General features: G+C 37.3%; 1 long non-coding RNA gene across 3 annotated transcripts; it reads right to left on the reverse strand.

Annotated features, from left to right (window-relative positions):
- Nucleotides 1–4,312: 4,312 nt before the first annotated feature.
- LOC127468969 (uncharacterized) lies at nucleotides 4,313–24,665 on the reverse strand. Of its 3 annotated transcripts, XR_007903746.1 has the most exons (4): nucleotides 24,609–24,665; nucleotides 23,008–23,221; nucleotides 7,056–7,230; nucleotides 4,313–6,490 (listed from the first exon to the last, which is right to left on the reverse strand). It is a non-coding gene; the product is annotated as an uncharacterized LOC127468969 (long non-coding RNA). The 3 variants fall into 3 exon arrangements; XR_007903747.1 differs by lacking the exon at nucleotides 23,008–23,221; XR_007903748.1 differs by lacking the exons at nucleotides 23,008–23,221; nucleotides 24,609–24,665 and adding an exon at nucleotides 8,461–8,523.
- Nucleotides 24,666–25,191: the final 526 nt, after the last annotated feature.

The following is a 25,191-nucleotide window of genomic DNA, read 5'->3' on the forward strand; positions in this document are numbered from 1 at the left end:
TTGCTTTCTCTTGAGGTGTCTCTCCAATTTTTTTCCAAGCAGTCACACTAAGGATTATGCTGAGCAGAAATCCTGATGTAGTTATTTCTATCCATTTTAACGGTCCGAGTAGCTTGGTTTGCAAGGTTTCTTTTGAATATTACCTCAATGCTTTTGCATTTATGTCTGTTTCCCTTAAATTTAAGCTTCTCATGCCAGCTTCTTACTTGGGCTCTACTGTAGCTTTGCCTTTTTTTTCCCTTCAAACCTTACTCTGCCAGGTCTCCCGTGCATACAGTACTCAGATTCTCGGAGTTCCCCACGCGGTCCCTACCGCACGATGTCCCAATCCTTTTCGTACTGAATCCGACGTCCTTTCTTTAATGATGTCCTCCGCCTGCTTCTAGTTCAGTATGCGACGTCTGGCTTTTTTCCTCCAGAATGCTTTCCTCAGTTTTAAAACAAGCGCATGCGAACGCTACCGTAATTCTCTTTGTTTCAAGGCAGTCTCTGATCATCCGTGTTACAGGGAAAGCCCCACATTCAGGGTGCCAAATATGGCTTTATTAATATAGTTAAATAAACCCACATAGACCCAGCTGCTTGGGGGTCCAACAACAAAATCCCTTTATTCAAATGAGACAATAACTTACATGTGAGTTCAAATAGTAACATGCACAGCAGGTGACCTTAACAACCAATCACACCAAGGCGCTTCATTGCATGTGTGATCCAGTACTTGGGAAACTACATCTCCCAGACTGCTATTCAGCACTCTTCCTGTAACACGATCCCCACAGCTGGATATGTCAGTATTGCAACCTATTAAATAGAAATAACCTCAAAAGAGTTTTATTGTTGATGTGCACAGGAACATGATGCAACAACATACAAACAAGCAGTTCAGATCTGGAAGTGATTTGTCCCTCTTTTGGGTTTTATTGGCAATTTTCCAAGCCTTGCTGGGTCCTCTGTAAATAGCTGAAGTGCACCTCCACATGACTCTGCAGTGGTTTTGATTCTAGTGTTATGTATGCAGAAGCCAGCCTGATTTTGGCTCTGTAGTTTAATTCTGCAATGATTTCTAAGGACAAATAAATGCAGTTCGGAGAAATGAAATGAGGACTTCTGCTTTGCTGCAAAGACTTTTTCTTCACTAGCCAAAGCAAGAAGAGATTAAAGTACTGACAATAATGAAGTTCTGTTGCCATGTGTCATTGTCAATATTGTTAATGATTAGTGGATTAAGTTCCTAAAGTTTACCACAGAAAGTTTATGACTTATTTTAGTGATCAAAACAGGAGAGAGCTTGTTTATGTACCATATCGCTCTGTTTCCTTTGGTATTCTCTAGGTAAGAAAAAATGAGGAGAGAGAGTAGCAGAGGGAGAGATAATGGAAACATAACATTTTGTCATCTGTGAGAGGCAATCTATAAGCAATTTTATTTTTAATAGAATGTTACCAGTTGAATTTAGCTGTTTAGATAATTACAGTCATTAAGTATTTACATGAAGTGAGCTTTGGAATGGTTAGGAAAATAATAGTGTTGTGTATTTCAATATATGTATATTGGTGGATTTGGGTTTTTTGTTTTGTTTTGTTGATAGAAAGGAAATCTGACATTCTGGATAGAAATTGGTAGAGAAAAAGATCTGGATATAAACGTGGATTAATTTTGGTGCTATAATAGATGTAACTTAAGTGTGTTGAGAATTTTGGCCATTGAAAAGTGCATTATCTTTAAGCTTCTCTTTATTGTTTCCCTCTGGAGCAAAATGAAAAAGCTGGTAGAATTTAGGAAAATGGTTGACTGCTTGAATAAATTAATGTAATTAGTCAGTCCTAGCAAGTCACATATTCTCATTTCTCTTAGTGCTGGATGCTATTTTCTGTTTTTAGAAAAAAAAAAATTAAGGGAGTGATTGTTTAAATAAATGAGTGGCCTTGGCTGTAGAAATTTCAGTGTATGATATAAGATTACTAGACAACAGGTAAAATAATCAGTACAGCTTTGCAAACTGATTCTCTGCTAGGTCAGTAACTTAGACCAAGGGGTAGACAATGAAACTCCTCTCTCAGTATGTGACAAACTCACTACAATATGTTCATCATGTGTGGTTAAACTTTACAGTTACAGCCACACTGATTGTCAGCTGCTGTCTGCAACGATGTTGCTGCCAGTTTTGCAGCAAGGTCTAGTTAACATCTTCACGTCTTATCTAGGGACAAAAAAAAAGACTACGAAACCAAAGAATCTCAAGGTATTTAATCATCTGCTTCTCGTCCTGTGCAGAGCTGACAAAGCATTGCAGTTAGTCACAATAGTTTGCAAACAAAATGTCTTCTTAGCTGTGTCTGTTCTTTTTGTGGTAACTAGTTTCACAAAAAGATGCACAAATTATGAAAATCAGGATACTTTTATCATTTATGTAGGACAGCTTGAGGGAAAGTGCAGGACACAACTGGTATTCTGGATTTCAAAGACCAAAAACTTGTCTCTCTTGATAGTGCAATATGGTAAGAGGCTGAGAGAGGACTCTGAAAAATAGTAACATTTGTCACTGATTGCATCTTGTGCTTTTGTGCTTCACTAGATATTATGGAGATTGACTAATGAAATATCTGTGAAGAATTGTTTTGCAAAAGTTGTGATTACCAAAAGCACAAAACCCTGTGTGCTGAAGTATGTTATGCTATCTTTCCAAGTGGACTTTGCTTGTATGACTTGTTTATTATAGTGTAAAATCATGGGCATATTTCTGTACCCATGTATTTGTATTCACTTTTCCAGGACAGATTGGAAATTATCCCAATACAGAGCCTAAGCTTATATACTAATGGGAAACAAACTTTAAAAAGGCATTTCTATTATCTAGAATAAACTCCCTTATACTGAAATATTAAATTTGTTTTTTAAAAGAAATTTTACTCTTTGTTTTGAGAAGCCTTGTCAGTCTATGAAATTGTGATCACTCATTTTCATTCTCTGCTATATTAAATTGAATGTCGTTTATTTTGAATTGCTTTATTTTGCTGAAATATGTTTCAGTAACGCTGTCTGACTTGTTCTCTTGGGATATTCATGAAAATGAGATGTGTAGCACATGAAGTCAGACCAGCAGGAAAATTTAAAATACAGTAACCCCTTCTAGTCCTTCTCAAAATAACTAATATAAAAAAGTATCCATGCTGTTTTAATGGTTTTCTAGAAAAAACTCTATAGTTTTATGTATTACTTGTATATATCTTTTTTGCATAGTTATAGAACTAATAATAATTCCTATCTGATATCCCTTAATAGCGAAACAAGATAACAGAGCAACCAATGCTTTTCTCTCCTTGGAACTGGAATAGTATTAGGTTTCAGAATGCAAGAAGCTATTTTCAACAGAAAAACATTTTTAAGTTGTATTTTAAATAAAATATAGTCTATACGTGATCAGCACTTTTTCAAACTAGTAGTGATTACACAAATATGTCATGCATAACACTTTTGTTCATCCTCAAAGTTCAGTATATTTCTTGCTTTTTCTTTCCATGCAGTCTTTCTTCTAATTTGTGATTTACACAAACACAATGTAGTTTGGTGATGATTAGATAACTCAAAATATTAAAATAGCTTCCACAGTTCTTTTGGAAAGATACATTTGTAAAATAAGGCTTGTAATACTTTTTAGCAACGTTCTGTCGTAGAGCCTCAATTTCCAAATCAGGATGTCTTAGCTATTTGTGTTCAGAAATTTTTTGCTGTACTGTAGTCAGCAGTCTATATTTCACTTAAATACAGGCTTTGATAGGTTATTTCTTTGATATGCATTTGATAAGATTTCTTTTTGTAAGCATTTACTTTCATTTCATTGGTTTAAAGTTAATTTGTGATTGTCATGTTACAGAAGTAAGATATGCATGTCCATAGTTCTAACAACTAAACAAAAGATACTGTGTATTAAAATTTTGGATAAATATAATCCATGATTTCTGACTAAGAGTTTGGCGTTTAGTTGCATGAATCAAAATAGGTACGTAAAAATTATGTCAATTCTGTTATACAAAAAAGCTACTCATTTTACAACGAATGCATTATTCTATGTCTTTCCTCCCCTCACCTTCTTCCAGTGATTTACTACTGGTGGTTTTAGTACTTTTATCTAAATTTTTCAAAGAACTTCACTATCTGAAGAACTATCTGTCAGAACTGCTTTCTGTCAGGATGGCAATTTTCAGAACAGATCTAAAAGAACTAAACAAAACCCAAAGCAGGCAGTGGATGACATATATCAGTCTTTGTTGTCATGAAGTATAAAAATTCACATTAACATCAAAGTATATATTTTAAGAATGAAAGAGAAGTTAAGCATCTAATAAACATTGCACTGCAATGGAATTTACCCAGTAATTTCTTTCACAAGCTTGCAAGGTTTTATCCTGTTGTAATACTTTCCTACTACTACTTTTTCAAGCAAGGAATTACTGTTACTACTGTACAAACATTATGGATACAAACTGCAAAGTAGTTTGGTTATGGGACCAAACTATTCTCTTTGAGTATGAAGGATAATTTGGTTGTCAGGCTGAAGTCTAATGTATACTTATAGACAAATAGAATTCTCCTAGTTTCACATGTGCTGCAGAATTTTGACTTAAATCTAAGCAAATATCAAGCTCTTTCTGAAAACATTTCTTTCAGGTGCACTGTTGCAGCAAGTTTTCAGGATTCTTTCAATTTATAAATCATTTTTGTTCCCACATTCTCCCACTCAGAGATTGATCATTTTATTTCTACCAGCAGTGAAGATTCTCTGGAAACTGTTCAGGCCCACATCATAAATCATGTCTGGAAGACGAACACCTGCCATGAGAAAGTCATTCACCTTTCACAGTGAAAGGAAGTTATGCTTAGGAAGCTGCTGAATCACAAACATTTCCTACCTACCACATTAGCAGGTTGTTTGATATTCCATGGCTTCCTTTTGTTTCCTTACTGCACCCATTTGTCTGTCTTCTGCTTGAGTGACAAGTCACTTGGCATGCATTCTATTTCCGATGAGCGTGATGGACTGTTCTCTGATCTCAAGAAACAATCACTCAAACCCTCATGTTTTAGCACAGAAGCCCCTAATCAGGTCTCATGAGACTCTCTATTTCTATTTTCACAGCCTCTACCTTCCTTTCTACTTCTTTTTGCCCATCACTCAATATGTGAAAGAATGTAAATATAATGCTCTTTATTTCTTCATAAGAGAAGCAAGATACTGCTTCGTCGCTGATTTAAGAGTTCTTAGCTGTATCATAAGGATATTGAATTTCTTTTCTTCGAAGTTGTCACATAAACATGTTGTATAAGCCATTCATTTGGCAGTCTTTGGGCATGAAAATTGTAATGTTAGTGATGCAGTTTCAGATCCTTGGGGTGATACTAATTTGGAATAACACTTCAATAGATAAGGGGAATACGAATACAAACTCACATCATCAAGGGAAATTTATGGAGGTTTCAGAGAAACTTCAGTTTCCTTGGCAGCTAGAAACTGCAGGAGAATTTAAATGACAACAGTTTACGAAAAAACAAATCTGTGTTAATTTTCTATTTGACTTCTAATAATATTTTTTTACCTTCAGAATTGAAAATTCTCTGTTACCAAAAGCTTCCACTAGATTTATGAAATTCTTGGGTTATTTTAACTTCTAGATAAAAAGTTGGGGTTTTTTTTTGTTTCTTTTTTTTCCCCAGTAATCTTAGCCTTTCTCCTAAATCTTTACACTTGAAATACTCTCTGTAATTTTTTGTTTATTCACTTACTTGCAAACCTTTAAAAATGTTCCAAATACCTTCCAGTTGAAAAGAATACAAGAAGTTGAAATGAGGATGTCTCTTTTGACACTTTTCAGGTTTTTTTCATCATAAAATACACTCAATATATGCAGGGAAGTGAAAGAACAAAATATTTGAGGATGAACTACATAATCTCTTTCAGTGAGACAGACAATTAATCTGGTTTCCGAGGTAAAAAGACTACTACCCACACAGAATAAGCATTGTTTATTTCAAATAAACCATGCACCACTTCACTCACAGATGCTTTGCAGCACAAATGAAGCTAAAATCCAGTTCCATATGATACTAGTGGTTACTTAAATCATTAGACCTCCCTTAAATTTGTTTTCCTCCTCCTTAGCTTCCAGATAACCTTCCAAATTATAAGAGAAGAAGAATTCACTTTTATTAAACAGTCCTGCATCATCCTCTGAATACAACCAGGCAGTGTCTTGAATAAGAAAAAGCATTGTGGGAGATTTGTTCAGTGATTTAGAGATCCATTCACAGGGGGACCGAATAAAAGTGGTAGAAAAAAACTTAATTCTGGCAGCAGCATCTTTCCCTCTGTCAAGGTTCCCAGTCTGTGCAAGTTTCATGCTTCACACTAATGCAGGATTATTGTAAAATACTTGTTGCTGTGAAATTGTTACCCAATTCTTCTAGATTTGGAGGTGGTCATGGTTCTAAATACCTAAGAAAAGGAAATGCATATATATATATTTGATGCTTTAAATTGAATTCTTAATTTGGCAGTATAGTAGACTTCCATCTTTTTTGAGTTATGATTAGTCCAAGAGCCACCTAGAATTGTCTAGCATACAGAAAGCTCTGAATTACCAGTTCTCTGTTCAGCTTATCTGTAGAGGTGCTAAGAGAAACCATACCAGGGCTTGGAACATCATCAGATGCTCCACATACATCTCTCTTCAACAGTGTCTTAACTGTGATTTTACTATGATGATGAAAAATCAAATCAATCAAATAAGGAAAAAAAATACGATTGAGTCATCGCTGACCCTTTTCTGACTCATTGGTGTGATACTTGCCCATGTGAGTGAGTTCCAGCAGGTGTATTTATGGCCTTCTTTAATGGCACATATAAACTACATTTGCTACTAGGAAAGCAACATTGTAGGCATTGAAATTCATGATGATTATTTCTCTCTTAAAGTTTCTAAACTCTCTTAGCCTTCAGTTCCAGATTCTCAAAGCATACAGTAATTCTCTGAAAATGAAACGTGATTTTCCTTGCTTACATGATAGAAAGGCAGTTTCATGGCCTAATGAAGATAAAATGTATAGGTTTTAGTTACAGAAGAAGCACAAATTAGAAGACTAAATAAAATCATGTCTGTGTTGCATTTTGCTGTCTCTGTCCTGTAGATGGAGATGTCTGCTGGTCCACAAAATTACTTGCTGGTGTCATTCTCCCTAATTTACAGAGAGGAAGAAAGAAAATGTTATTGATTTAGCCTTGATCAGTCCAGTGACGAGCCTATGGAGAGGCTCTACAGAGAGGGTAATTGAGGAGACAGTGAACTGCAATAAGGAGTTATGAGCAGTCACCAATACCCTTGGGAGGGGAAACTGAATTTGTTATGGTTTTGCCTCATCAAAGATGTACAAGTAACACCCCTCAGTGATGCTCCCCCCCATGATACTAAAAAGCTCATGTGATTTATGTAAAATACAGAAAGCATTTAAAACTGTATCAAGGTTAATATTGCTAAATTTAAGTCTCCTGACTGTTGAACTTCTTATAGCACTTTCTTTCTTGGCCTGATTTTTGGGTAAAACCCAGTTCTTCAGAAATACTGACGCTTTCCAAGTCTGTTAAAAGATATATGTGCATGGGTGTCGTAGTTTGAGACCCCCAAAAATCCAATTTCCAAGTCCAAGCCCCCCTCCCACAATTTGCTTCAGTGTGAGAGGGTTTTCCAGACATAACACAAGACTCAGTATGGGGAGAAGGGAATTATATTACAATTATTACTTAAATGAATACTATAATACATTATATACACAATCCTAACTATCTCTCCTATGGTAAAGCAATATTTATATTAGACCAAGTCCCTCCTCTCTCTCCAATAAAAGTTCAGAAGGGAAGAAGGAAAGATTCTTTCCACTTTCAGGGCAGCAGTGTCTCTCCTCTTCAATGCAGCGGTCGTAGCTGGATTTGTCGTAGCTGGAAGATTTCTCTCTCCATTACAATATAAGGGGTCTTCTCTCACCCCTCTCAGCCCTTCAGCTCCAACCGAAGGTCTCTCTCCCATGGGCTGCAAAGCAGGGACAATACTTGCTTCACCACAATCATATCATGAAGTGCAGGACATCTTTGTGAAAGTCCCTTCCTCAGGAGATTTAAGCTCCTCCTGAGTTAGAACATTTAAGGCAGCTTTCAGTTCAGTCTTTGCCCCAAGCATCCTACCAGAGCTCCTTTGCTCTGTCTCAAACTGCCAGTGTGGCAGCAGGCGGGGGGGCAAGGCCACTTCCACCGCATTCCATCCGACCCCTTCTGATCCAGCTTCAGAACGTCTCTGAGCTTCTTAGCTCCTCTCTCCAGTGCTGCTGCATTTCAAGACTCCCTTCAAATGGAAGTCCACCCCCTCCCTTTAAGAGGAGTCTCCAAGGGTTTTTGGGAAAGTAATTCAGTCTTACCCCAAAAACAGTCTCTGCTGAGTTTTCTCTGCTTTGTTGCCAGCTCTCCCTCCTGCAGGAACAGCCTGGCTCTGTGCCATCTCGCTGCTGGCTATCTCTTTTGGCTCTTAGCCACAGTTCTCTGTTCAGTGCTGCTCTGCCACTGCTTTCAGTGTCTTCTGCTGCTGCTCATAGTGGAGAAACTCCCCCAGCCTTTGATGACGGCACCCAGTCCAGTTTTAACACTACACCGGGTCTCCTGTAGTCTCGGCCGGGGGCTAGGGGCCTTGGGCCCCAGCGGGGCTTGTTGGCCCTATCTCCTTGTGGTCTCAGACCATGGCTGCCTCTCTTCCAACTATGTCATCCTCCTTCTTTTCTGGTCTGGTGTGATATGTTTCAATTTTGCAGGAGTGCTGATTGGGTCAACACCAAGAAACACCACTCCCCTGGAGTTAACCACATTTCTAACTCCAGGGGAAAACACTTTCCCAACCCAGGACAACGAGTGTTGGAACTATGTATTTGAAAAGTCTTTCCTCAAAGGCACCGTGAAAAAGCAGACAATTAGGAAGAGGAATGCTCCAGTCAATTGAGTATGAAGACTAAAGCTTACTTGCTTGGATTCCTGCATATAGGTCAGCCTTTAAAACATCTGTGGACATCTCATTAAAATATGTAATGCTTCCTAAAATGTCCCCTTAGAAGTTGTTTCCAATATTACATTTCTAGTTCTGGTACAGAACTGCCTATCTGATTTGCCTAGATTTGCAAGATACAGACACTGGAAAGGCAGTATTGGCAAACTATTTAATGTCAATTTTAGATTTGACATAGCTTAGAAAAAATTCCTCTACTGCAATAAGAGAATTAGGTTTATTTTGCTCTATGACTATTTAAGCTGATCTTCTATCTGTTCCAATGTAAATTGACATTACTTGTGGTTGTTATAATTTAAAATTATTAACATGTTGATCATTCTCTCCATATCTTTATAATCTTGTTTAATTAAAAAAAGTGCTGTGGTGGAGTTGTTCCAACCCTAGGACACAAACAGATGGCCACCTGGGCACACTGCTGGCTCATGTTTCTTTCTAATATTTTGAAAAATATTTGACTTTTATATTTTTATTTCAAAATATTTATGTGGGGGGGTTTTATATTCAAACATTTAAAAGTTAGGGAATTTTTTCTGAAATATGCATATGTATGTCTTCGTTTATGTTCATTACAAAATTAAATATAGAAAGCAGGAATTTCCAAAGAGAAAATATTTATGACTTGGTTAGCTAGCCAGTTTCACGAATTTCTTTAAAGTGTTTTTCAGTGTGGGATGCTCTGAGTTAACCTAATTATGCTAACAGTTATAGTTCTTCCCACCATAATTAAGGTGCAGACGGGTGAAACATAATAACCGATATTATAAACATGACTTTTTATTACATGTTTAATTTGTTATAGGAATTACTGCTTCAAAACTACTGTATTTTGCAAATCCACATTCATGTTTCCATTTTCAAGTAAAAGCATCTGTTCTTGAAAATGGATATTGACTTTTATCTCATTTTGCATATATTATTTTTTTTGTATTTTCCAGGCAGAAACCAAAGAATGTTTTATGTTATTAGGGAAATCACTGGATGTGTAGATATGGTAAGAGCAGCAGTTGTATTTACTGAATACTGCAGTGTAAATGAACGTTGCATGTTCTGTCCTGGTGATAGAACCCCACATCTCATTTAAAGCTGGCACAGACTTTTTGAAGCTATGTTACTGAACTGCAGTGCAGATGTAATTATCCCTTCTCTGAACTGTGTATGCTGTGCAGTTTCTCAGAGAAAGTACTTATGTTAGGGTGTAGATGCCTTAGAGGAGCTGCAATTAACCTCACTTTTGATTCTGAAATATGAAAAAGGTTCCTAAACCACACTATCTCATAGAATATATTATTATCTTTTATGCAGATCAGCGTAAATAAGATCTTCTGATGCATAAGAAAAGAAGGTAGAAATAGAAGCATATCAGTGTTGGTTAAGTCCTGGATGTTGTCAAAAATTAGCCTTGAACACTGTGGGGTTTATTTTTCTTTCAGGTTGACAAACTGGTGGCCACTGCTTGATTGAGGCAGTCAGATTTAGCTCTGGCAGATTTCCCTCCTCCAGCAGGAGAATTATGGGATTGATCTGTATAATTTGAAGCATTACAGCTGTTGTTCTGTCCTGTACATACTTATTTTTCTAGACTGCTGTACTACTTTGGAGTACAGTAAGATTGATGTAGATATTCTTTCACTCATGTATTTTTCATATTGATCAGCAAATATTTTGCAGGTTTCTGCTCAACTGGTACAATTTCTGTTTGCAGAAGAGAAAATGTCGGAAATATTATTAAGAATTCTGAATACTTTTATCTTTGCAAGATGCAGCTCATGATTTTACCTCAAAATATAGAAGAAAAATAAGAAAAGATTTGGCTGTTAGTTATAGAAACATGCAAAGAAACTACCGCGTTTGTCTGCTTTTATTTTGGTAATACAACATATTTTGTCTGTTCATATTATGGCAATATAGTGTTCTCTACCATATTGTGGAATTACTGATGTTTGAACTGATATTGCTGATAAATATGTCCTAAGTCACAGTAAAATCTCCTCACCTAAGCTATGATTAAGCAACATGGCTCACACTGAGAGGTGCTTTGCCTTAGGCTGGCACATCGCCTAAGATATACTAAACAACTTGTTCTAATCATATTTGTCTTTTCTGTTGCTCCACACTGTAATGGTATGGACTGTGTAGCATATGCTATTATAAATTCTCAGTTCTTGTACTGATCATTTAAGTTTTTGCTACAATTTAGACATACTCTCCTTGAATGAAATTTTTTATTTTAAATAGAGGATAGCTATTTCCATTCTCATGCCTGGCAACTTTTAGTCTTGTAAACTGCATACTTATTTTAGTACTTCTCAGAATTACAGCATTCCAAAATATGTTACTTAATTGTTTTGGGTTTTTTTTCTTGAAAGTTTGCAGACAGTGGAGATTGTGTATTTTTAATCTAGCTATCTTCAATGACTTAAATGAATTAAAATCCACAGCCATCATGGCTGGACCTTCCTTGCTACTCATGAGGCAAATGCTAGAGAAGACTGGAAGGGACTTCCTGGGAACTTTCTGAAAATGCTGGAAGTTTGTGTGTCTAACAAAGAACAGCTAAAATATGTCCTGATGCTGGATCAACTTTATTTGCTGAAGTGCTGCTATGGTCTACTGAAGGTCATCATCATCATCATGGCTAGGCTTCGCGAACAAAGATTTGGGAAGGCTCTATCCACATTTGTTACAGGCACGTTGGTGACTTATGAGGCCAATACGTGACAGACATATCCGATTGCAAAAGGCACAGCAGAAAGACTCTTTAGATGGTATATTCTGCAAGACACGGTTCTTTCTGTGTTGCCTTTTCTCCTCGTGTGTTCTCAAAGGAGACAGGTGCGTTATAGATGGTATGAAGTGCTAAAAGGGAATAACCACTTCTCCAAAGGATACTGTTATTGAATATGTTATCTAGGGTCAGACGTCATCTTTGATATTCTTACCTTCAGAAATCTGTAGGAACTGAAGGGCCTGAATTGATATCTGTCAGACTAAAGATGCGTTCACTGATGCATACAACAGATTTGTTGTTGCTTTGCAGACCATTACGGTGCCGAAAGGTGACTTGCAACCCTGTCAGGGCTTTATACAAACAACATTAGAGGGGACTTTTGTGTAGAAATGCTTAGATGATCTTAGCAGAGGGCTCTGAAAGACTTAATATGCCTGAATTTACCATAACTCTGTTGCCAGAGAAGTTTGGTCTCACTAGGTCAACCGTATTTCAACCCCTGTGGTTTCCTCGAACATTTATCTTCCTGTCTTATCTGCATGTTGTGCTCTTCTCATTCTTAATGAGAACTCTGAGTTCAGAAACTAAATTATCTTCATGTTTCTTTCCTTACAGATGAAATTGCACAATTGAGCTTGCTTTATATAACAATAAAATAAAGGAATAAAAAACTGAAGTTTTTTGTTATGAGGAAATGGCTGCATAGAGCAAATGTTAAACAAGAGCCATGTATTAATGACAGCATATATTGACTGCCATATATAAAACAAAATACATGTCATTAATTTATATAATTTCATATCAACACTCTTTTATGTCATTAAAAATCTACTTGAAATTTAAGATTCTTAATCCAAATTTATTCTTGTGGCAAGCTTTCCTCACTTAGATAATGACAGTTCATCCAACACAACTCTGATGAAACCTTTGAACCTTGCTTTATTCCTCAGAAAATGTTAATTCTTTACAACCATTTCCCTTCTGCCCCAGGTTTGCCCACCTGTGCTCGTGTTAACCCTGATATGGTGCAGATGTGGTCCCTTGGATCAGGCAGAGCTGTGTGAGCATAAACTGGGAGAAGACTCTTTGAGGGTGCCTAACCCTGACCCACTGACTTGACTTCCCAGCTTTGCCCAGGATCTGTCTCATCACCAAGTGCCTGCCTGGCACTTGTTGGTCCTGCTGGCAGTCCCTGGCTGCTGTCACTGCTCCCTGCTGTCCCCTGTCCCTGGGCTCTGTGGGGCTTACTATGTTCTCCTCCCTTCTTCTCTGCCACCCTCAGCACCTGCTCCACAGCCCCAGTACAGCAGTATCCTCCTGGTGCTTCCTCATCACTTGTTCACTAAAGGCTGCTTTTCTCATGTAATATACTACATCTGTGTTTCAAAGCTTGTTACCATGTTCCAGTTTATTTCCAGATCCTACTTAAGATTAGTTTTGATTAATGTTGTTGCTCAAAATGTGCTTGCAGACTAGAAGAGTTTGATCAGAGTAGGGACATCAGGTTAGTCCCTTTTGCTTTTCTGCCTTACCTCATATTTACTGACCTCCAATGTTATTTTTGTGACTGATCATATATATCAAACTATGAGCTTTCTTTTACTTCTGTTGTAAAATCCCAAGACACAATATGCTTTTATTTGCGTATATCCACTGCTCTATCGTTATCATTATCATCTGTATTCTGTTTGTATTTTGAAAAGAATACTGATGAAAAATAGTATGTGGCTCTGTAACTTCAAACAGATTTTAATTCATGTGCAGAAGGACATAAATGAAAATTCATCTCTTAGCCTGATAATGAAGTTCTACTAACACCATTTTATACTATATATATATATACACTAAGAAAAATTCATTATTTTTTTCCTAATCTATTTTAAAAATTAGAAAATAAGATTTTGTTTCCAGGACAGATCTCTTTTTGCATGAGATATGGTAGAAATTAGTAATCTTGAAACTAATAGTTGGCCAATTTTTCAATTACTATGGTGAATTTGCCAGAAATCCTCTATGTTTTAATCTGCATCCCATTTTTTCCTGAGTAAAAAAATACTGAAATGACTCTTATTAAGCTCATACTTTACCTTGCAATAGCATATTGCAACTAATTGAAACATTTCAATAATTTCTTTTTAGAACAAAGCAAAAAAAGTACTATACATAAAACTCAGTACCTTTAGAGAATGAAATTCAAAGGAATAGAATGAAATGCAGAGTGCTTTGGTTGTGATTTACTCTTGAAATCAGATTGTATACTTGAGTTTGATGTGTACTTATGATTTTGAAATCCCTGGAGAATTTTGTGAGAGTTTGCTGGTGTGGAAGATTTTGAGGGAGTGAGCTGTGGAGGATGTCATCAACCCAATCCTGTCTAGTTTGCTTGGTTGGTTGTGGGACCCATCAAGCCAAATTGAAGGATAAAATGGCAGCCTGAGTATACCCACTCAGAAAATAATTGGCAAAGAAATGTTAGGACGTCTGTTGATGTAGGATTTTTAACTTAGTGGCAAAACGTTCCTTCCTCAGAAGCATGAATCTGTTGAGAAAATTTCTTTAGAAGTGAAAAATTATTTTTAGTGGAAGACTTAAATAGGAGGTAAGTAGATAACCATGAATCTGGAGGCAAGTTCAAGAGGAATGAAAAACAACAGTGAAGGACTAGGAAGGATTTGAGTCAAATATATTATTGCAGAAGTATCATATGTACAGTTAAATTACTGAGTTTCAGATAAAATCAATCTCTACAGGGAATCAATACTATAGAAATAACAGATGTGCTAGTTTTTTTGAAGACTGGTACATGGTAAACTGGGCAATGATTATGTCTGTCCTTCAGCTTTTCCTGCTACTTGAGCATTACCTGAAAGACATTTTCCTATACAGGGAATCTAAATAGCACTGAAATTTACACTTTATTTGCATGCAACATCATGATAAAACAAAAACAAGCTGCAAAATTCTAGGGTGTCACTCTCAGATGTCTAAAAGGGATAGAAAATGTCTTATCCGCCTACGGAATGATGATGCAGGTGCTACTCCTGGGAAATGATAGGAGCTAGACCAGTTGAAGAGCTATAGTCAGGCAGAACCTGAAAGATCCTGGAAGAAGTCATGACCCTTGTGTGTATACTTTGGAAGAAAATGAATCATAGAATCATAGAATAGTTTAGGTTGGAAATGATCCAGAAGATCATCAAGTCCAACTTAGCACCGTTGTGTTCACCACCAAACCATGTCCCTCAGCACCGCATGTACATATTTTTTAAATACTTCCAGGGATGGTGACTCCACCATTTCCTTGGGCAGCCTGGTTCCAATGCTTGACCACTTATTCAATGAAAAAATTTTGCCAGTGTCCAATCTAAACCTTCCCAGCACAAATTGAGGTGGTTTTCTCTTGTCTTATGACTTATAACATGAGAGCAGACACGGGGCTTCACGTTGCTGCACCCTCCCGTCAGGTAGTTCTAGAGAGTGGAAAGGTCCTCCTCCCCCTGAGTCTCCTTTTCTCCAGACTGAACACCTCCCTCAGCTGCTCCTCATAAGGCTTGTGCTCTAGAACTTTCACCAGCTTCTTTAGGTGATCCAGAAGCTGGCCAAATGCATTCAACCACTTAATATTTCCTAGAGTAGTATCTTTCTTTGGTGTAGAATGAATTTTATTTAACTTTTCTGTATCTATTTCCTTTCTTTAGCTTCTCAATATCCAAAAAAGTTGTTTCCAAAGAGAAAGTATTTTTCCAACAGTTATTGTTAATGGAACTTTAAGGAGTTATTTTTAAGCATTTTTCACCCTTGCTGTTATGATTAATTCAATGGTCCATAATTCACACTTGTTCCCTATTCTTTCCTCCTTTCCAAAATTAATTCCTCACAAATGTGTAAAATTGACTTTTTTTCCATTGAACAAACTAAACAGTGGTTCCATTTTGGTATGTTTTGGCAGGCCAAAGATCAAGGTGGAGTAAATAGGAGAGTCAGGAGAATTAAACTCCCTCACATTTTTTTAAAATTACTACATAGCAAAGTAAAACTCACTTGAGACAGATTAGACACTGCAAATGAAGAAGCATCTGTATTTGTTCACTGCTGTGAAAGTGCTATCCTGACAATTGGGCAGTCTTGATAGCTATAGATAAGTCTGAACTATCATAAAAGACTTTTGCCACTGCAGGTTTTTGTAAAGAGTTTACAAAAAGGCTTCTGAATTTGTTGTACAGTCTTTCTTCTTCCTGTAACCTCACAACATGTGATTTTATCTCTGTGAGATGCTTATTTCAAAGCTCAGGAAGAAGGGATTGAAAGGCTAGGTTGTTAAAGGGTTTTAGAATACATACCTAGCACAAGATAAGCAATTGCTGTATTTATAGTTTCATTTGTCAGTTCCTAAAATTCTGACTTAGGATCATTTTTTCCCTTTATCACTATATCCTACAAGAAAAAACTCAGAATTCTCTCTATGAGTTGCTTTGTCTCCTATAGAGGATGCTTATATCGAAAGCATCTAGGGACTTTGTGTTTCTTTGTTGCTGTTTTTGTTGGGTTTTGTTATTTGTTTGTTTGTGTTTGGTTTTTTGTCATTTTAGTTTTGTTGCTTTTTTTCTTTTTATGACTGTAACCCTTTTTCTGTTCATCCTGTGTTAGACAACTCTGCAAGTCTCAGACTCAATATGCAAGACCTAAAAAGGCAGTGAATATAAGAAAATAGAAGATGGGTCTATAAATGATAGGAATCTGTAGAAAGGTAGATAGCTGGGCTCTCTGCATAGGAGGAGCAGCAACTGTGTTTGACTTGCACCCTATTAAAGTATGAAGATAAAGTGGGTGTTTAGAACCAGTAAAAAAAATAACTGAATTTCTGATACAACACACCCGAGACTGGCTCCTGGGCCTTCATAATTATGTAATTAGATATTTAATACACAATGTTTCACCAAAATTTGGCTCAATACAGGTCATACACAAACAAAAAAACATTTTCTAATACCCTACGATAAGTTCAAGATCTGTTGTGAAAGATAAAATTATAATACATGAAGGCAGAGTGCTTGCTATCCATGCAGCTAAAATCTTTCCAGGTTGTAAGATAAGCTTGTAGCTCAATTGTTGATACTTGTCCCAAAAGTTTTCTCAAAGATATGTGTAGTTTTTAGTGATAACTTTAGAGTTGGAAGACACATTCATAATAACAGGTGCTTTTTTGAGAGGGTGTCCTGGTTTCAGCAAGGACAGAAGTAATCTTTTCCTTGTAGCTGGTCCAGTGCTATGTTTTGGATTCAGTGTGAGAATGATGTTGATAACACAATGATGTCAAATTATTTAAGGGTGTCTAATCTTATTTATAGATCAGAAATTTTCATCCAGCTGTTAAGGGAACAGAAAAATACAAAATGAAGTACTTTGCAGAAATCTTTTTGTACCAAAGAGCTAGATAGCTGGCCTTCTTTCCCTCCTTATTTAAAAATGGAGTAATTTTGCATATATGTGGAGCATAAATAAGGGTTTGAGAACATATATGTGCCATTCCAAGCTTTGCCTCTGAAGCATAACAAGTCTTGATCAACTTTCTTAAGTAAAAAGATGTTCCATTATTTCAGAAATCTCATACTTCAAGTATGTAAATGCCTAATTAACAGTATAAGTTTACACGGGAAATATCAGACATTTTACTTACATAAGATTTTTTCCCCCAAATGCTGGACACTGGAAAATTTTGACTTTTAACTTCTCTCTACAGTTATCTTTTCTTCTTTTTGTTTAAAGCTAGGATAATAGAATTTGCCCTTCTGTCTCAAAGAATATGAGACAGATGGCCTTAATGAAATGCAGCTTTCATCATACTGTGAAAAAGTAGTGTTAGGTAAGATCAAAGAATTTACTGCAGTACGCTATTAGCAAAATCACATCTCGTGTGTTTCCTAAGTTAATAATGAACTAAGAGAATGACAAAATCTAATCCAGGTGAATGAACACTGACATTTAAATTCAATATCATTAGTTGATTTTCCATCAAGAGCCATATAAAAACCACACCTCACTAGAAAACCTACCAGAAATTCATAGTGTTTCTGTGTCATATCAGAGAAGCAATGGGACTTGTAATCTTACTTGTGAGTAGTCTCAATAGTAAATGGTAATACAGATTCTTCCCATTTGGTTCTCATGGTTAATCTAAGCTAGTGGGTACAATATCTTCTGATTATTTTATACTAATCCCTCAGTTATTCTCATTTCCAACCTGTATTTTTTCTGATTTTCACTTAATTGTGTGATGTTTCCTTTCTGCTTTGCAAAGCAATGCCTATTTTCTATACTTAATCTCCTTTTCCAAGTTCCATACTCCAGCCCATTGTATTGGAAATACTGCTGTCTTCTTGTACTCTTCCTTTTTCCAGGATCCTCATATCCATCTTGGCTTATTTACTGATTTTATTACTCCAGCTATTTCTTCCAGTTTGCTTACCTAGACATTTAATTCCCATAATTGCTTTCAACATCTCATCGTCGTTGTATGTCTTGAAAATTCTGTTGTTTGAATCTACTTCTGTGCTCAATTACACAATAATAAACTGCCTTTTAGCCAGACCACCTTAAACCTTCTTCTATATTTTCACAGTTGTGTTCCCCTTACCGATTCCAACTTTAAAAGATACTTTGTGTAATATTTTCTCTCCCTAACATGCCCTCATTTTATGAAGCATACAGTAAATGGAAGAGGGACTGGTTTTCTGCTCATGTGTGGGAATAAACTTATTCCAGTTCAACATGTAGTCAGCACTGCATGAAAACTTCAGCTTTGGTTCAATATATCTGAGCTGCTTTGAGGAGCTGTTATGTGTGTGGTTGGGCCATCTGTAGAAGCTATGAGAGGAGGAACATTTTCAGAGTAAACAAATCCCAGAAATTTTATTTTTGGATAAGTTAGACAATCAGGAAGACAATACTATGGAAGAGTGTTAAGATTACCCATATACAGTAAAAGATATTTAAATTTTCACATCTTAATAAGAAATTTTAAAACTCTGAAAAGAGTATTTAAAACTGTTCAGAGAGAATATCAGCAGATTTTCTTCTTAAGGGTCAAATCTGTGCCTCTCTCATTAGTCTTATCCTCAGGAGTGGTTAAAAAAATGCTTTCAAGATCACAGAACGAAGTTTTGAGGAAGAGGAAACCAACTGAAAATTTTTCTGTTAAACTAAAGATGTTGGAATACTTTACCCAAGAAGTAGAACAGAAATGACTGTGGGATGATATTGCACTCTCTGAATCTCAATTTATTTTTTTTTTTTTAATAGAAATTTATATCTGGTAAAACTGATAGCTTCAAATCTGTTAGAATTTTGCCAAAGGGCAGCTCTGAGCCATCTTTTAATGGCCTCCAAGCCTCAGACCCTAATGTGAGTTCCTGCATCTACTATAGTGTGACAAAAACTGTTGCCTGGGGAACTCCTACAGCAAGATGTTTTTGCATGGCTGCCCATATGTTCATGGGTATACATGCCTGACTGTTCTTAAATGGATCTTATCTCCTGATCAGTTTTGCTCAGTTTTAAGGTATGAACCATCTGGGTGCAGCCAAGTCACAAGCCTTAATTGCAAACTAGAAATGCTGTATAGATTAGCAGAAAAACTTAACAGATTTTTATGGTCTTGGTTCCATTTCAAGACAAATGAATCAATTTCTGGATATAAAATTTAGTTGTAATTATTCTGGTATGAGATATAATCTCGGTATTTCGCAATGGAAGGTGGAGATCACTACTAATGAGACAAAAAATCCTTTGCCAACAAAATTGTTCAATCTTTTTGTAATAAAGGGAATTTTATATTATTAAATTTAATGAGGTCATTTATTCAGTTGAACCAAGCAGAATTCCCTGAATACCTATAAAAGCACTTTTCAAAAGGACAACTAAAAGTTTGGTTATTTGTCCCTATAACTGTAGATACCTGACTGCCATGCATGACAGCATGTTGGATAGTTTTAACAGATACAGTAATTTTTAAAAAGGATTCTACAGTGATACTTTTAAATTTAGCTAAGTTTTCTCAAAATCCAATTCTACTCCATTACCGAGTAGTAATGGGTAATTTTAACATATTTTTCATGTTATGGCTTTGAATATATATCAGCATATAGTCAATGCATTTAGAAAAAGCTTACGTCTGTGTAAAGAAAAGGGATAAAATATGTATAGTTCAATTAATGAAAATATAGTTCCAGAAGAAGAGTAGTGTGAAATATAGAGCAGACCACACTGTGTAACAGAGAGAGAGGAGCATTTGACTTTTTCCATGACGGGCAATGCATACTTCTGGTTATTGAGGTTAGAGGAAGTAGGAAACTTCAGAAGGGGTGTTATTGAGTTTACTGAAGGTGAAGAAATAGTATTCTGGTAGCTTATATGGACTTGTAGGAAAAGTATTTGCAAGAAAAAACTTTATTTACAAGAACCTCAATAAACAGCATTTTTCTAGCCCATACATTTGGGCGGTTTTTAAATTTATTTATTTATTAGCCTTAATAAATGACAGTTTGCCTAGACCAGGGAACTAGAGAGGTTTTATTTTTTTTGGTTCACTGGAGAGACTTATTTTTTCTGAAGTGATTTGTTGTTGTTTTTTTTAATCCTAGGTTTTATGATTTATGGCTTGTTTGGAGGCTTGCAATAAGTGTTTTGAAACAGGGAGATAAAGCCAGTGAAATGAGCTATCCATTTCTAAGGCACAAATGTCTTCACTGAGAAATTGCAATTAAATAAAGAAAAGAGATTCCCATCTCAATTTCAAGAAAAATAATAAAGTAAAGTCATCCAGGAGAAGTTTGTTTAATAGGTGAGTTAAGAAATTTTACCTTCAAATGGGAGAGATTGATCCAGTTCCACCATGTAATCTAGATTATGCAATTGGTATAATGTACAGTTTGAGGAGAGAAAGCACCATCTAGGAAGATGTGATTTATGTTAAGAGCTTCACACTTCAGATTGGCATTGCCTTTTTCATGTATTTTCTTTGAATATAAGTACTTGTGTTAATTGACATGGCTTTTGTGCAAAGAAAAAAAAAAGGGGGTATTGCTATTTCTAGATTGTCAGAGGAAATTCTATTAAATGCTTCCTCAGCATCAGGCCTCAGTACATCAGAGGTCAGAAAGTCTATTTGAGTGGCTGTGTATCTAATGAAAGTGTTGTGATGAACAATTGCTCCGTAAATCTTTTACCAACCACATACATCAGCACAAAAGAAGAAAACAGCAACAAAGAAAAGTATTTGTCAAGTGAAAGTGGTGTGGGCTTCCAGCTGAGAACTGATGATTACAGGTGACATGCTGTGCTCTGCAAGTGGGAATGGGAGATGTTATTGTGCAACTGAAGTATCATTTTTTACACTATGTTATGGCTTACAACTGCCCATTTTCTCAAAAAAAAAAAAAAAAAAAAGGCACAAAACCCCCAAACTCCAAAATGAAATAAGCAAGCCCCAAAATCAGTTAGAAGAGCAGTTATCTTCTTTGTACTTTCGTACTGTTGGTATATTTAGGGAAGAAAAAGATGATTTCAAAACAAAGTCTAGCTCTTTGTGTCTTTGCAGTCAACAACTTTATTTTCCTGCTTTAATATCAGCCCCTGTCTCATGATTTTCTTTTTTTCCCAGTAATTAGCAACTGTAAATTTGTATTATTTTCTGGCAAAAGTGGAAAGAAGGAACAAGGAAATGCAATGCTATATGAATGACTTTCATTTACCTTATGTTTGAAGATAAATTTGCAAGTTAAGGTCTGCAAAGTACTGTTGCCCCTATCAAACCTGTAAGTCTGTGGTTGTTTTCTTTGGCTGAACACCAGGTGTCTATGGAGCCTGTGCCCAGTTCCTCCAGGGAGGAGGGGAAAGAAGGAAAGGGAAAAAAAACTACTCCAGGGCTGCTAAGGAAAATTATTTATACTTACACAAAGATAGATAAACACTATAAGCAATATGCATACAAAGAAGAGCTTAAAATAGAGATAGTTCTCACACAACCGATGTTTATTCTTCCCCCCTGAAGGAACTGACCCGAAACTGCCTCACTCAGTGCCTAGAAGAGAAGAGAGAGCTCTCTTCCTTCCGTCTGTTTCTATATCTGGGCTGATGTAACATAGTACGTCAACCTGTTCCTTCCGGGAAAGGAAAGTATTATTTGACTGTACAAACCTACTACAAAGTCAGAAGGCAAGTCATTAAAAAAGCAGGGTGTCTTAGAAAATAGGAAGGAAACAATGTCTTCAGAGAATGTGCATCAATTCACTGAGATCACATATACATTAATAGAGTGGTTGTGACGAGTTTCACAAGGTTTATTTACGGTACTTTAGTAATGGTCACTGAGTCTTTCGCATCTCTCACACAAGCCTAGCTATAATTCGATGGTTTACCTTTCTGGAGAGATTAATTTAGATGGGAGGAAGGGAGAACTATGCACTAATGGATTTCCAAACCTCAGAGACTGTAAATTTAGAAATTGCTTTGCTTCTGGTAGGAAAAAGTATTTCAGAAAGTATTTCAGAATGTTATGGGGGAGTGAGAGCGGGGTTTGTGCTATTCTTTTTAGTTTACAAGCAGCAAATGAATGGCTGCACCATAACTGCTTGCTGGAGCTTTTATAAAAAGTGATTGCACTGCAAATCCGGCTTCCCAGAATTAAGATAATTCTTATGATAATTAAGACTTTACTAATGCATCAGGCTTATAGAGAATAGTTTTAGAGGAACTGAAATGGAACCATAGTGGTTCTAAAGGGAGTGCTTGCTGTGGGCAATTTTTTTATCTCAGGTCAGCAGTTACAGCACTATAGCATCTGACATCTGCACCTGCTCCCCAAGAAGAATTATTAAAATGGCAGAAGGAACTTTTAGATGATTCTTTCTGTATTGTTTTGTTATGCCAGCTCTGAAATTTAGCAAATATCTTTTGTTGCCATAGCAAACAAAACTGTTTTCAATGAGATCTTTCAGCCTGAGTGAAATTTGTTGTAGGCCCTCTGAATCCAGCTGATAAACTAAATAAGTATGCCTGAGTTGTAAACCAGATCTATTTAAACATTTTTTCTGATGATGGATGATGATAGTTTGAGATCAGGTTTGTTGACTGCAGGGTTGTTTCCACAGTGTAAGTAAGTACAAAGCAGTGAATGTACCGTACCTTTATAAGGAAGATAGCTCCAAAGCAGATATTTTGAAGACTAACGCTGAAATCAGCTGAGCAGTTTTGATGGAATTTTTTATTGGGCAGTTCCTCTTAAGTCAATGGGATTTGAAGTAATCCAGAAGTCAGCTGGATCCAAATGCTAATATTCACAGTGGTTTTGTATTTCTATGAGCATTGGGGGAGGATTTATAGATTAAGTACTCTAACACTGAAAGATGAAAGAAAAAAATCCATCAAAAAACATTACAAATTTTCAGTATTAATCCTTGCACAATTAAAATATATTGTGCTGGTTTAAGAGTTAACCAGCAGGGGAAATGAACTCAACTCAAAGGAGAAATTATAAATCAGAATAACAATTTATTAAAATAATACAGTAAGTACAATCATACAAACAAATAATTGGTCTCAACCCACAAAACCCAAATGTATAACCCAGTACCCTGGGGCATGAACAAAGTGGTGTTCCTCGGGCCCCGCTTGAGTCCAAAGTAAAGGGAGAGGGGAAGAACCTGCTGGTGGGAGAGCTGCTGCAGTCTGGCCAAAAGTGGTGATCGCAGTCCAGTGGTGGTCTAAGTCTGGTTGAGAGCGATGAGATGCAGCCGTCCTCTGGATCCCACGAGTGGGTTGAAAAATGTTCCAAAACTCCAAGATTATATATCCTCCAGTTCAGGCAGGAATGCTTGGTGCTCCCCTCAGGGCGGGGAGTTTCACAAAGGGTGTGAGGACAGAAACATCCTCCTATCTCACAGGCCTCTTAACACCTAGTTTATAGCCTGAGGAGTCAGGCTCTATGGGCAGAGGGTGCGAATAGTCTATTGACAACAATAGTCTAGTTTCTGGGAAATGACATGGAAGGCTATAGAATACACAGTTTTGGGTTACACCCACCATGATGAACTGATCTCAGCTGTCCTAACTAGGACATATATGGAAGTGCATTGAAATAATTTTAAATGAAGGTGTTAGAGAGGGAAAAGTGATGGAAAGATTAAAAACAGTGCCACTCTTCTAGTCAGCTTATTTTGAATTTTTCTGATTAGGCATGTCTTGTTTGACTGTGTGACACCAAATATTGTCAGAATATTCATAGCAAGAGACCTTATTTGTAACTGCAACAGAATTATTTTTGATGATGCCTACATCTAGCAGCAGGGGTGGCCCCCCTAGGAACCGCGCCAGGCTGCGGGGGTTCCCCCCCTCGGGCCGTGTGACCCAGGGCTGCCCCCGGGCCCATGCAGGGCTGCCCCCCCCCCCTCCACTGGGGAAAGAAGAGTGGGAGCTTCACTGGCATGGTTTTGCACCCTCATGGGAGAGGAGAGGGGAAGCCTCAGAGCACACAGAGGTTTGCTGGTCCGGTTTGGGGTAGGGGAAGGGTATCAGGCAGGCCATGCCAGTCCTCGGACTGGTGGGAGGGCAGGCGGGGCAACCCTGTGTGAAGTGTCACAGGTAAATGGTGCGTGGGAAGATATGAGGTAACACAGTGGGGGAGGGTAAGGTCAGGGTGGATAACGGGTTCTTCTGGGGGTTGGGGGTCTCAGCCGGGCTAGGGCCTTGAGAAGTATGGAGGCCGGAACGATTTGATTTTGGCTCACCTGCAGTTACTGTCCAGGTTCGGTATGTTCTGGATATATTTGCTGCTTCCTGAAAGGGTGGTCAGGACAAAAGGATGTTCCTGAGTATTTCCCTGGGATTGAATATAGATGGATGGCAGAAAAGTAGTGAGTGAAAGGCTTGCCCTAACCATCTTAATGGGAAAGAAGCCTGTGTGCCCTTGTGTGGTTGCGAGATACGCTGGTGATGATACATGCCTTTGGCAGGGTTGCCCATGCCAGACAGGTCAAAACCATAGGGTCAGATACAATACATCTGTGGGCAGGATGAGCTCGTTAGCCTTCTGGCAGTCATCCTTAAGAGAAGGACAACTCTAACTCCAAACCCAGGCAGATGGAGCTCACTTAGCCCTGTAAGGCCATCCATCTAAGAGAAGGTCACTCTAATTAAACCTACGTCCTGGGACCTTGCTGCCACCATCCAAACTTGCTTGGCCCTGGCGGATGAACCTTAGGATTAAAGGGTGGGCCCAGTTCCGCACATACTCTGTCTCACCTAAAAAATCCACTGCGCAGGCTCAAAGGTTTTCCCCACATTTGCAAAGCCCTGTAGCGACAGGTGAGG

Source organism: Manacus candei, unplaced genomic scaffold (genome assembly GCF_025592945.1).
Source record: "Manacus candei isolate 608988 ecotype Guabito, Panama unplaced genomic scaffold, ASM2559294v1 h1tg000016l, whole genome shotgun sequence".
Classification (NCBI taxonomy): Eukaryota; Metazoa; Chordata; class Aves; order Passeriformes; family Pipridae; genus Manacus; species Manacus candei.